The sequence below is a fragment of the Mugil cephalus genome, chromosome 4, assembly GCF_022458985.1.
Source record: "Mugil cephalus isolate CIBA_MC_2020 chromosome 4, CIBA_Mcephalus_1.1, whole genome shotgun sequence".
NCBI lineage: Eukaryota > Metazoa > Chordata > Actinopteri > Mugiliformes > Mugilidae > Mugil > Mugil cephalus.
The window spans coordinates 5,118,196-5,130,788 of NC_061773.1; the positions used below are offsets into that span (position 1 = coordinate 5,118,196).

Sequence of the window (12,593 nt, forward strand, 5' to 3'; positions counted from 1 at the left end):
CACACCAGGTGTAGATCTAGAGCACATTAAAACGTTTATCTTTTTATTGTTTTATATTTGTCTTTTGTTTCTTAAAGAAACCGTTTCTAGAGGAACTACCACCCAACTACCACCCAGGTCATGTAAGCAGAAAAGCTGCTCCGTCTTTTAGACCAGAGTTCATTCTGTCCACTATAACCAGGAAATGACAACCACTAAAAAATATCAACAGTTTAAAGAGAACTGATCTCAGTGGTTACTGACTGCACTTTTCATACTCTCGTCTTCTTCTATTTCCTACATTATTCAGGGAAGTGTAGTGACAAGAGGTAAGATTTGTTTTTAAAAATTATTTTCAACAAAAGCTGAGTTACCTTGTTTAATACTGAAGTTCAGGTAAATGCTGAGTAAAGGTTCACTGGAGCATCAGCTACTGAAGCAGAGGGAAAAAACATATTCACATCCTGGATTATTTAACAAGAGTTTTATTCATTCCCATACAGATCACAAGCCAGTGTTACTGGTAATGTACACGTTTACTGATTGGTCAACATCACAATATCACTTCATACATATATGGTATAATTTGCATATTTCTTTTTCAGTGCATTGATCTTTTTTTTGTCCTCTGTTGTAGAAGAATCTGTGAACATGACGAGTGTTGATCCTGCAGTTGTTACCTGCAGGGAATATTGAGTCCTACCATGTGATCAGCTCATTGCCTGGTGCCAACTATCCCACTGCTGGTGAGCTTCTGCTTTTTCTCCTTGTGCTTATGGGTGTGTGATAAAACGATCAGATATATAAGCAACAGTCCCTGTGATGTTTAATTGGATGTTTATTTGGATAAATGGTGCAATAAAACATTTCTGATTCTCATAATTTTTTAGGATTTGATCAAAGGAATAGTGGACATTCGTGTGAAAATGAGAAGGTGAGTTACAAACTTACTAGTTGTAGAACTGAGCATGATTACTATTTAGAACTAAAGAGCTCTCACTGTCTTTTTTTCCTAGTCTGAAGTATACCATGTGTATGATGTAATCGCTGACAAGTCAGCTGCAGTAGCTCTGGACAGTAACGCCTACAGCACTGTAATGAAACACTAGTAAACACTAGAAGACCTGCAGGATTAGTATCAGGGAGATATAACATTTATTTATGTATTTATTTTTGGAATAATGAGAAGTTTCAACACAGCAACAAACATCTGCCACCTGGTTAGTATGTTTGTAAAGGCTTCATACATAGCCTAGTACATTCTGCAGATACAGAACACATATCCTGCCCTCTGCTGTTGAACCTGAGCCTTGCATGTCCACTGGTCCACAGGCTTTATCCTGTCAGGAACAAATGCTGTCAGTAATTATCCAAGCAGAAAACGTGGTCTTTCGACATTAAGTGTTATGTACAGTAACATTCACAGATTTGTGCCTGCCTCTTTTTTTTTTTTTTAATTTTTTACAATGAATATGAGTTCATGCATATATTGTGTACATACATAAACAGATTTTACCATTATTTATAAAATGTTTCAGAGCTTTTTTTTCAAAAGTATTGATATCTTGATTTGAGAAATCGATTTTCTGGTATCGGGTATCAGTATTGATATTTCAGTATCGATCTGCACATCCATCCATTCTCTAATGAGTCACAACTGTTTTGGAGTTCATAGTGTTGCTCCTGATCGTTGTATATCATATCATAGGAACCTGTCATGTAACATGCATCAGTGTTATTTAGTACTCTTATTTGTATCATGATTAGATGTATATGTAAGATTTAGTCAGATGTTTGCATCATTTTGTTCCTTCTTCTCTTCTCTTCTCTTCTTTCCTCTCCTCTCCTCTCCTCTCCTCTCCTCTCCTTCCCTCCTCTCCTCTCCTCTCCTCTCCTCTCCTCTCCTCTCCTCTCCTCTCCTCTCCTCTCCTCTCCTCTCCTCTCCTCTCCTCTCATGTTTTCTCTCTCTCTACCCATCTGGCCTCAAGCAGACGTCCCTCTCATAAGAGCTCAACATTCTGCTCAGCATTTCTTCCTCTTAAAAATCATTTTGAGACAATGTGGATTCTTCTTCATATTGTATAAATAAACGTAATTCTGGGTGGAGTTTGCATGTTGAGGTGTGAGGCCTGTGTCTGTGGTTTGTCTCTGGGTACTCCGGTTTCTTCCAGCAACCCCCACAACCCTAGTGAGGATAAGCGGTAGTAGAAGATGAGATGATTGTTGTGCTGCAGTGTGAGGACATTTACGAAGTGTGTGCTTCTGTGGCCTGTTGAATGCTATTATCTCTTTCTGATGCTTACTGTGGTTTCCTGCCATTAAGTATATAACGTGTCAGTGACTTGTACGCTGACACCAGAAAACTTCCTGGAGGAGTAGTATTCAGCTTCATCATGACTGGACACCTTCTGTTTATTGTCCTCATCTGTAAGTTAAACATCTCATCATTAACGTTGGCTCTTACACAACGATACAGGAACACCATTACTAACGATTGTAAGGTTAATACGTTATATGTCTCACTAAGTATTTTTATCTGCAGCGTATATTAACAGTTTTACATTAGATGCATCTTAGCTGCAGGTTAAATATTCCTATGCTGTGGTGAAGTTTCTTGGGAGTGACTAGTGCATCTATTTCACTTGGTTAAAAATCTTTCTCTGACAGATTCTTTTCATCAGATCAAAGGTCAGTCCCTGAGATTATCTTTTTTTTATATATATATATAATCAGTCGTACAGTATCCATACATATTTCATCCACATATGTTGACCTCTGTCTTTTCAGCTCTGCCTGCTCCTAAACTGACAGTGACTAGATCAGTGATCACAGAGACAGACTCAGTCACACTGAGGTGTGAGTCTCCATCATCTGTTCCTATGTCTCAGTGTTATTTCTACACTTTAATTGCATCTAAAGGAATTATTAACGACTTCCCCTGTGTGAAGACACTGACAGGAATTGAGCTTCTGGACATAGTAAACAGCCTATCACCTGGTGTGGTTAAAGTCAGCTGTTTTTATGAAGTCCAAACTGAAAGGTCTGAATACAGTGACTCCAGCACCATCACCATACAGAGTGAGTGACTTTAATATGTTGTTATATCTTTAGAGTCAGCACAAATCAGTTCAATTTAAGTTGAATTTTAGTTCAGTTAATGTGTTGGATGTATTGTAGTTTAAACCTGTCTAAATAATATTTGTGAATAAATGTTTGAATGCTTCAACTTTCAGCTTCTCCTCCACCCAAACTCACCATTGATCCACCAGTGATCACAGAGACAGACTCAGTCACACTGAGGTGTGAGCCTCCATCGTCTGTTTCTGTGTCTCAGTGTCATTTCTACACTGTGAGTGGACGGACAGTCAGAGACTTCCCATGTCTGAAGACACTGACAGGAAGTGAGCTGCTGCAGATGGCAAGTCTCACATCACCTGCTGAAGTCAAAGTAACATGTTGTTACACTGTAAAGCGTCAATCTCCATACAGTGATGTATCCTATATCACCGTACAAAGTGAGTATCTGTCACTTTCATCGTTTTATCTTGACATCAGCACAGGAAGTCATATTTTACTCATGAATTTGTCTTTAGGAACAAACAGAGACAAAGATAGAATCACTGATTTATCAACATCCACCCCCAGTAAAAAGTCACCTGCAGGCAGAGATGAAGCAGGTATCGTTTTTATTGGCTGAATTAATGTTTTTTTTTTTATGGCAGAATATGTGTGTGTGTGTGTGTGTGTGTTTGTACTTGCACAGCTATCCTTCTGAGAACCAGTTTAAGTTTTATATCAGCAGATTGAGACATTTGTGTAAAGTGAGGACATTGTGGCCTTTTTGGCTGTTTTGAAGGCTAAAACTCAGTTTTAGGGTAAAGGTAAAGGTTACAATTAAGTTAGGTTTAGGCATTTAGTTGAGATGGTTAGGGTTAGGGTGGGCGAGGGAATGCATTATGCCAATGAGTGTCCTCACAAAGATGGTCATACAAGAATGTGCCTGCACGTGCGTATGTGTGTTTTTTTCAAAAATGGCAGTGACCCGTTCATATGAATATTAAAGTTGCACTGATTTCGGATGATACCTGATGCATATTGTGTTTATCCACCAGATCCCACTGCTGCTATGCCACATAACACTGTTAGCTCCACCACCTCAACTTCCCAGACAACAATGAACCCAGCATCAGATGACACATTTGCTAAATTTGACTAATGATTCACATACATTGTTATACAAAAAGTTTAAATACAGACTGTGTCAGCCACAAGTAAGATACTGAGGTGGCTTTTAATGTTCCTGATTTAGTTCTGAGCATTTCCACAATTTTTACACTTAATGCATGGTGTTAATATGAAAACGTACTTTGCCCGGACAAGCCCGCTGATACAGAGGGCAAAATAAGTATTGAACACAGGGCGATTTTTCATAGTAAACTGATTTCTAAAGGTACTATTGACATGAAATTTCCACCAGGTGTTGGTAACAACCCAAGTAATCCATACATAGATAGAAACCAAATTAAATAAGTTCAGAACTGAAGTTATGTGTAATAATGTAAAATAACAGAGGTAAAAAGTATTGAACACACACAAAAAGGGAGGTGTAAAAAAAGGCATGGAAAGTCAAGACACCAACTGAAATCTATCAGTGATCAGAAAGCCATCCTGCCCCTTGTCACTGCAAATGAATATGAGCTGGTTCAGTCCAGACTGATGGCCTATAAATGGCCTATAAAAACCTCATGATGGGTAAAAGCAAAGAACTCTTTCAAGACCTTCACAACCTTATTGTTGCAAAACATTCTGATGGCATTGGTTACAGAAGGATTTCTAAACATCTGAACGTTCCAGTGAGCACCTTTGAGGTCATAATCCAGAAATGGAAAGAACATCATTCAACCCTAAACCGGCCACGACCAGGTGCTCTTTGCAAGATTTCTGACAGAGGAGTGAAAAGAATTATCAGTAGAGTGGTCAAAGAGCCAAGGACCACTTGTGGAGAGCTTCACAAAGACCTGGAATTAGCAGGTACAATTGTTTCAAAGAAAACAATAAGCAATGCACTCAACAGCCATGGCCTGTATGCAGGCTCACCATGCAAGACTCCACTTCTGAAGAAAGAGCATGTTGAAGCTTGTTTAAAGTTTGCTGCACAACATTTGGACAAGCCTGTAAAATACTGGGAGAACATAGTCTGGTCAGATGAGAGCAAAATTGAACTCTTTGGATGCCATAACACGCACCATGTTTGGAGGACAAAGCTGTTTGTCTGCATACAGTACTGGCAAACTTCATATAACTGAAGGGAAGATGAAAGGAAAAATGTACTGAGACATTCTTGAGAAAAATCCGCTGCCATCTACCAGAATGAAGATGAAATGAGGATGGACATTTCAGCAAGATAATGATCCCAAACACAGAGCTAAGGAAACTCTCAACTGGCTTCAGAGAAAGAAAATAAAGCTGCTAGAACGGCTCAGCCAATCACCTGACTTGAATCCAATTGAAAACCTATGGAAAGAACTAAAAATCCGAGTTCATAGAAGAGGCCCACGGAACCTTCAAGATTTAAAGACTGTTTGTGTGGAAGAATGGGCCAAAATCAAACCTGGGCAATGCATGTGACTAGTTTCTCCATGCAGGAGGCATCTAGAAGCTGGATTACACCTGGTGGAAATTTCATGCCAATAGCACCTTCAGAAATATGTTTACTATGAAAAATTGTGACGTGTTCAATACTTATTTTACCCGCTGTATGTCATGTAAACAGATTTTTTTTTTTTTTTTTTTTTTACCTAAACTATATTGTTTTCCTTTCTCATTCATGTCCTGTGATCTAGTATTAGTAATACTGAAGATTTAAATGTCATCAGCTTGTGTGAACATTTTGTTGCTCTGTTGTTCAATCACATAAAACAGATACAAGTAGACGGGTCATGGTTGTGATTATGACTGCTTGTGGAGTAACTGTTGGTGTGTTACTGGGGATTGGACTTGTGTGGAATCAACAGAGAGAAGGTAGGAACAATGCTTTTTTTTAGTTTTTTTTACTAATTAAACCTGAACACATATATTTATTAAGTCTGTAGATTACTTTTTTGGCAAAAAATTCTGAATTTCACACACTCACACACGCATTGTTGCGCATAAATCTATGTGACGGGTGTGTGACGGGTGAACTACTCCTCAAATACGTGATATGAAAACCACACGTGACTGTTAGAGTGTACAGGCACACACTGTGTGGTGTTTGTGGAAATCAAATAGCGAGGGGTCATTCGTGCTGTGCCACACTCTGTCTCACGTCTCAATGTACAGATAATCATTTATTTTATAATGACGAATTTTGAGTTTAACAGCAGCTTCGCTTCACAATTCAAGCAGTCCATGTATTACCAAGAGAGACGATGTGACAGTTTAGGCTATTTCAAGTCTACATGTTCACACGTTAAGTTAACGTTAATTAAATATAAGATATAATAATTCAATGCCTAAAATTATTCTATGTCCAGCAGCACTTATATGTGGTTGAATTTTCAGTTTTACTTCCACAGTAGTTTACATTTGGAGAATGCTGTTCACGTTGCACTGAAACCAGTCGGTGACTTGACTGACATTTTGTCAGGAGAACATTATGTGACCAGTTACTCTGTCCTCCCCATACTCCAGCTATGCAGGGACAATGTGTTGGCTGTGTCAGAAAACGATCTCCAGTTAACAAAGTCAATCAAAACTGGAATTCTAAAAAAGCTGGAGGCCAAGTATGAATCCGATTCAATGCGCAAATTAATGCGAAAATGCACTTTCCTCGACCCTCATTACCGTGGAGGATATGAGACTAATGGCAATGCATTGGCTGAGACCAAGGCAGAATTACAGGGTGAGAACGTGAGCTTAGAGGGGCAAGCACCAGCAGATCCAGTGATCATCAGAGTAGAAGAGGGAGAGGCGCAACCTGTTCCCCCACGAAAAAGGTGACTCTGGGAAGTCTCCTGCAAAAACAAGCTGATGACGTGGCAGGTCCCGTCGGCACTGTAGAGGTCCGAGACCGAGGTGAAGTTGGTTTGATATTGGATATTCAACAGATATTCAAAATAAGTACCAACATAATAAGTACTCCAAACCAATGCAGAATAGTTCTCCTATGAAGTACCAACCACACACAGGAGTCACTAGGTCACATGGCTTGTGAGGTATTGAAAAAAAGACCATTCCTTATAGGAAATAATGGCTTTTCCTTAAAAAAATCATATATAATAGAGTGTGCATACAATTGATGTAAAAAAAAGGTGTGCGTGGTTGGTACTTTATAGGAGAACTATTCCGCATTAATTCAATTCAATTCAAATTTATTTATAAAGCACATTTCATGCACAAGGCAGACTCAATGTGCTTTACAAGAGGTATACATAGTTACAATACAAACATTTACATGAAAATCAGTTTGGAATCAATTGAAAGGTATAGGTGCAAGCAATGTTCCCTCTAATTTTTCATGTGTCTGGGCATACACACAAGCTCCCTGAGCACACCGAGGACCACTGTAAGCAACATTTACAGAGTAGACCTTTCTCACTCGAAAAAGAAAAAATCTCACCCAGTTTCACTGCTTGTTCTTCTATTTGCACATTCTCCGACAGCCATTCCATCTTAAAAGAACCGCATTTCTTTTTTACTTTAGCGTGGTGAGTGGATGTGTCGCTGCCCGTTCGTTTCGCCATGGTAAGGGTTGTTGTTAGCTAGCTAGCCTGCACGGCGCATATGGACAGGGCAGAGGGCACATAGGCAAGCACTGTCAAGGCTATGATTGGCTGCGTAGTGTAAGTGAACTGTATCGTACCATTGAATGGACACCTGTCACTCACGTGAGTTACGTTGCAAAATGGTAAAGAAAACAATATTATTGGTCTAATTAATTAGATTAGATTAGGTTTAATATTAGATATTAATTAATACGTTTATGTTGAATTTTATTTTATGCGCTGCATAGATTTTCTTGTGCGCTGAGAATGTGCAAGCAGTGCGCGATTGCGCAAGCGCGCAGCTTAGAGGGAACATTGGGTGCAAGTAAACAATGATATGATATGTATGCCATTTTCACCACTTACACACTAAAACTCACACAACCACACATGCACACACACACAGCTCAGCAGAATGCTGTTGAAAAAAGATAGGTTTTTAATCTGTTTTTAAAGATGGCTACTGATGTGGCATGTCTAACTGTGTCGGGCAAGGTTTTCCATTTTTGTGGGGCATATACACTAAAAGCTGCCTCCCCTTCTTTGGATCTTGTGCAAGGGATGAGTAAATTGCCACTGCCTGTTGAAGTGTTCTTGCTGGGGTGTAAGTGATGAGCATATCTGTGATGTACTGAGGTGCTAGACCATGTAGTGCTTTATAAACCAGGAGCAGTATTTTGAAATTGATTCTTGTTCTGACAGGTAACCAGTGCAAAGATTTAAGAACAGGTGTGATGTGTTGATATTTTTTGGTACCAGTCAGAATACGTGCACCTGCATTTTGAATTAGTTGTAACCTCTGAATACTTGAATTCAGGAGTCCAGTGAATAAACCATTACAGTAATCTAATCTAATTGTTATAAATGCGTGGATTAATTTTTCCGAGTCTGATTTTGACAGAAAGCCCCTCAATTTGGAGATATTTTTGAGATGATAAAAAGATGATCTTGTAATGTGATTGATATGACTTCTGAAATTTAGATTGCTGTCGATAATTACGCCCAGATTCCTTGCTTCAGTTTTGCTGTCAAGAGAGAGAGAGTTGAGATGTGCTGCGATTTTCAGTCTCTGAGCCTGTGCACCAAAGACGATTATTTCTGTTTTGTCTTTGTTTAGTTGTAAAAAGTTTTCTGACATCCATTGATTAAAATCTTTGATACACTGAGTGAGGGATATTATGGGTGATAGGTCATCTGGGTGTAGTGAAATGTAAAGTTGCGAATCATCTGCATAATTATGGTAACTAAGATTATGTTTGCGTATGACATGAGAGAGTGGAAGCATGTAGAGATTGAATAGCAGTGGTCCAAGAATTGACCCTTGAGGTACCCCACATGTAATGTTCATTTTGTTCGAATTGAATTCACCAGTGGAGACATAAAACTGCAGATCATAAAGGTAGGTTCTGAACCAATTTAGAACTGGGCCTGACAAGCCAACCCACCTTTCAAGCCTTTCCAATAAAATTTTGTGGTCAACGGTGTCAAACGCAGAGCTAAGATCAAGTAGAACAAGAATCGAGATTTTTTTGGAGTCTGTGTTTATACGTAGATCATTTAAAACTTTAACTTTAACTTAGTTTGGAGTAACTAGGTCACATGGCTTAGGAGTCATTGAAAAAAAAGACACCGTTCCTTATTTTGAATATCTGTCAAAATATCAAATATCAAACCAACTTCAATTTGGTAGGACACCTTTTTTGGTTGTTCAAACCAATAAACAGGCGTTTTCTGTACATTGAGACGAGCGTGCACACAGGCGTCCACTGCGTTTGCATATGGCATGAGACTTATCACCCGTCACCCTTTCATTTTTGGTGTACACGTGCCTGTACACACGCGTATTTTTCAGTCTTTATGCGGACGTAGGCGACGCGGTTAAGGTGTTTTAATAAAGTTCGCCGGCACAAAAATGGCAACAATGTTTGTAACTGGGACGACTCCATCTTAGTATCTAAAGTCAAAGTGTATATGTGCACTCTGACTATGTGCAGCTGCAATAGGAAACCAACAGCTCACCCACGACCAGGGTTAAAATTAAATGCAGACCCTTTAGTGGGAAACCACCTCTACACTGATGTAGCAAGTCTCTCACATGTTTCCCCCGAACGCAAGAGCTGCTATGCTTGACTGTTTTCAAAAAAAGCATGAGAAGCGGCTTAGGTATCTGACATTATTAGATTCTACATGTTTAATTTAGTCCGATGTACAGTGGTAGAAAAAAAGTTTTTGGACACCCATACATTTGTGAAATATTGTATTAAGAATCACTCTTAGATCAAAACAGACATTAAAAACTTAAAACTGACTGATTCTGTAAAATACTGTGTTTTGTGTCGATTTAAAACCAGTACATTTGGAAGTTCTTCAGAGACCAAAATGGCTAAAACAAGAAACCTAACACAGGAAACACGCCTGAAGTTACAGATTCTCAGACAGGAAGAGTACAGCCAGAAAGTACAGATACAGTCCAGTTGGATCCACTCTGCAGAAATACAAACAAACCTACAGCTTAAGGTCCTACAAGGTTGTCAAGAAGCCCCTGATCAATGAGAGACAGATGTTAGCCCACCGCCATTGGGCCCAAATTCTGAAGAACTGGACAGTCAGAAACTGGAAGAAGATTCTGTGGTCAGATGAGTCGGGTTTCCAGCTTTATCTTCCTCCTGCTATTATCTCTGGCATCTAGAGTACCTAATGTCAAACATGGTGGAGGCAGTATCATGGTTTGGCGCACATTGAACTCTGCCAAATATTGTGTCATTCTCCAAACCCACATGCTCCCTTCTGCACATGCTGTGTTCCATCGAGGTCCAAACTAGATGTTTCAACAAGATAATGCCCCTTGCTACACATCCAGGGCAAGTAGAACTTGACTGCAGGAGGAGCACAGTATCCAGGTTTAGAGTGGCCAGGTCAGTCCCCATTGAAACTCTGTGGTGGATTATCAAAAGGTCTGTTTCAAAGTGCAAACCAACGTATTTAGAAGAATTAAAAGTAACAACAACAGTGTGAAAGGTTTGTGAGGAACATGGCAGCCAAGATTAGAGCTCTACTGTGTGAAGAGGTACAAAATATTAATTTGGTGACGTGATGGTTTATTTATTTTTTGTTCAGTTTTAAACACAATCTCTCTTATTCGTTGATACGAACAATGTTGAGAACTGACATACTGAAACTGTTAAGAATTTCATTTTCTCAGTTTTTCTTGTAAACAATAAACAAGATAAATATAATTTGTTTGCATCTGTCTAAAGCAGTCACATCTTTTGAAACAAAAAAGATTTTTTCAAATATTTCATCATAATATTTGAGATTGTGTAAAATTTTAAGGGTGTCCAAAAACTTTTGCCACCACTGAATAGGAACCGATGTTAACTGAAATTTAATTGCAATTTAATTCTTCTGCAGAAATTATTCTGTTTTATGGTGGATAAATGAAGTTTTCTAAATATATTTGTTTTCATTTTATTTTAGAGAAATGTGCTTCCAAGGGGTAAGGCTTTTTATACTTTAAATACATGAGTGCTAGTCTGCAACTTCTAATACTGCTCAGTTTTGCATTGATTATTTCACTTCGACAAAACCAACCACTGTCATCTTATGACTGCCTCAAATGAAAGAAAGTTTCTTAGTTTCTTTATTGTACTCTATCTCAGGGTGGTTTGGCTGTCATTTATAACACTTTAGGAGGCTTGTGCAGCTTCTGTGTTCTCTCATTTTTCTCATTGTCTTCCTATGATACTGTCCATTATACATTTGTTTCCCAATATAATGGATGACAAAATCCAAATCCATTCACTCTTGAGCAACACTTCAACAGCAGCGCTCTGACCGTGTAGCTGGCCATGATTGACTGGTAACTGTTGTCACTCATAGTGTGAACACGACATAAGATATCAGCTCATGCCGAGGATGTTTGTGGAGAATAATGTGGCCATGAACTGTGCTTCTAAAAGACATAAACAATTATATATAATAAACTATTATTCTTTTTTTTCCCTTCAGAGCAAAAGTTAGCATCACAGGTAAATCAAGACATGTTACTCATCTGCATTCACTCCAATCATTCTAATCATGCCAATACATTATGTTATTTATGCACAGTGTATTTTATTTATATGTGATTATTAAAGAGGTTGTTTATCTTTTAGATGACTGTAAATCTTTGGTAAGTCTCACAACAAATTGTGATGATGGTGGCAGATACATTCATATTCATATTCATTCATTCATATTCATTCATATTCATACAATAACTATTCTGTCTGTAGATAAGACTGTCCTCACTCTCCTTTCCATTGAACATCTTATTAAATCACTTGCAGGTCGATTGTGATGAAAGCTACAGTACTGTCAACTATGAGTGCAAAAATGGTGAGTTACTTCATTCTCTGGATGTAACAGTCACGGAGATTATTCATTTGGTGGTGAAACATCTACTGAAATTGAAAGTGGCTTATAGTTAAACGGAAACACATAATGTCATTACAGCTCCAAATCAATGAAATTTTATTTCTGTGTTTCTTTTCTGTAGAGTGACAGCAGCGGTACCTCAGACCCTCGGCCCATTGGACCAGCTCCAGATTTATTCACCACTCTGCAAATCATTATTTTTCTTACATGCTTGATTATATAAAAGTTGGTGTTTGCATTAGTATCCCGTAGGGAAGTTCTTATAACAGTGTAACAGCTTTATTTAACTGCAGTCTCAGTCAATGGCTCCTTTGCATAGACAATATTTTTACAACACAGTTTAAATAATTCTGATCAGAAATTTCAACTCAAGTGTTTACATGGATGCTAAATAAAATAATTTGATGAAATACAATATACATTTTTTAATTTACCTGGAATCGATCAGAGAAT

At 38.4% G+C, this 12,593-nt stretch overlaps 2 long non-coding RNA genes across 2 annotated transcripts; both read left to right on the plus strand.

The window, feature by feature from the left end:
* The first annotated feature begins 2,878 nt into the window (after positions 1–2,878).
* Positions 2,879–3,495, plus strand: LOC125007010. Its single transcript, XR_007112636.1, has 2 exons — positions 2,879–3,057; positions 3,213–3,495. It is a non-coding gene; the product is annotated as an uncharacterized LOC125007010 (long non-coding RNA).
* A 2,403-nt stretch (positions 3,496–5,898) lies between these two features.
* LOC125007011 lies at positions 5,899–12,093 on the plus strand. The gene is made up of 5 exons (XR_007112637.1): positions 5,899–6,000; positions 11,202–11,220; positions 11,733–11,752; positions 11,879–11,895; positions 12,053–12,093. It is a non-coding gene; the product is annotated as an uncharacterized LOC125007011 (long non-coding RNA).
* The last annotated feature ends 500 nt before the right edge of the window (positions 12,094–12,593 follow it).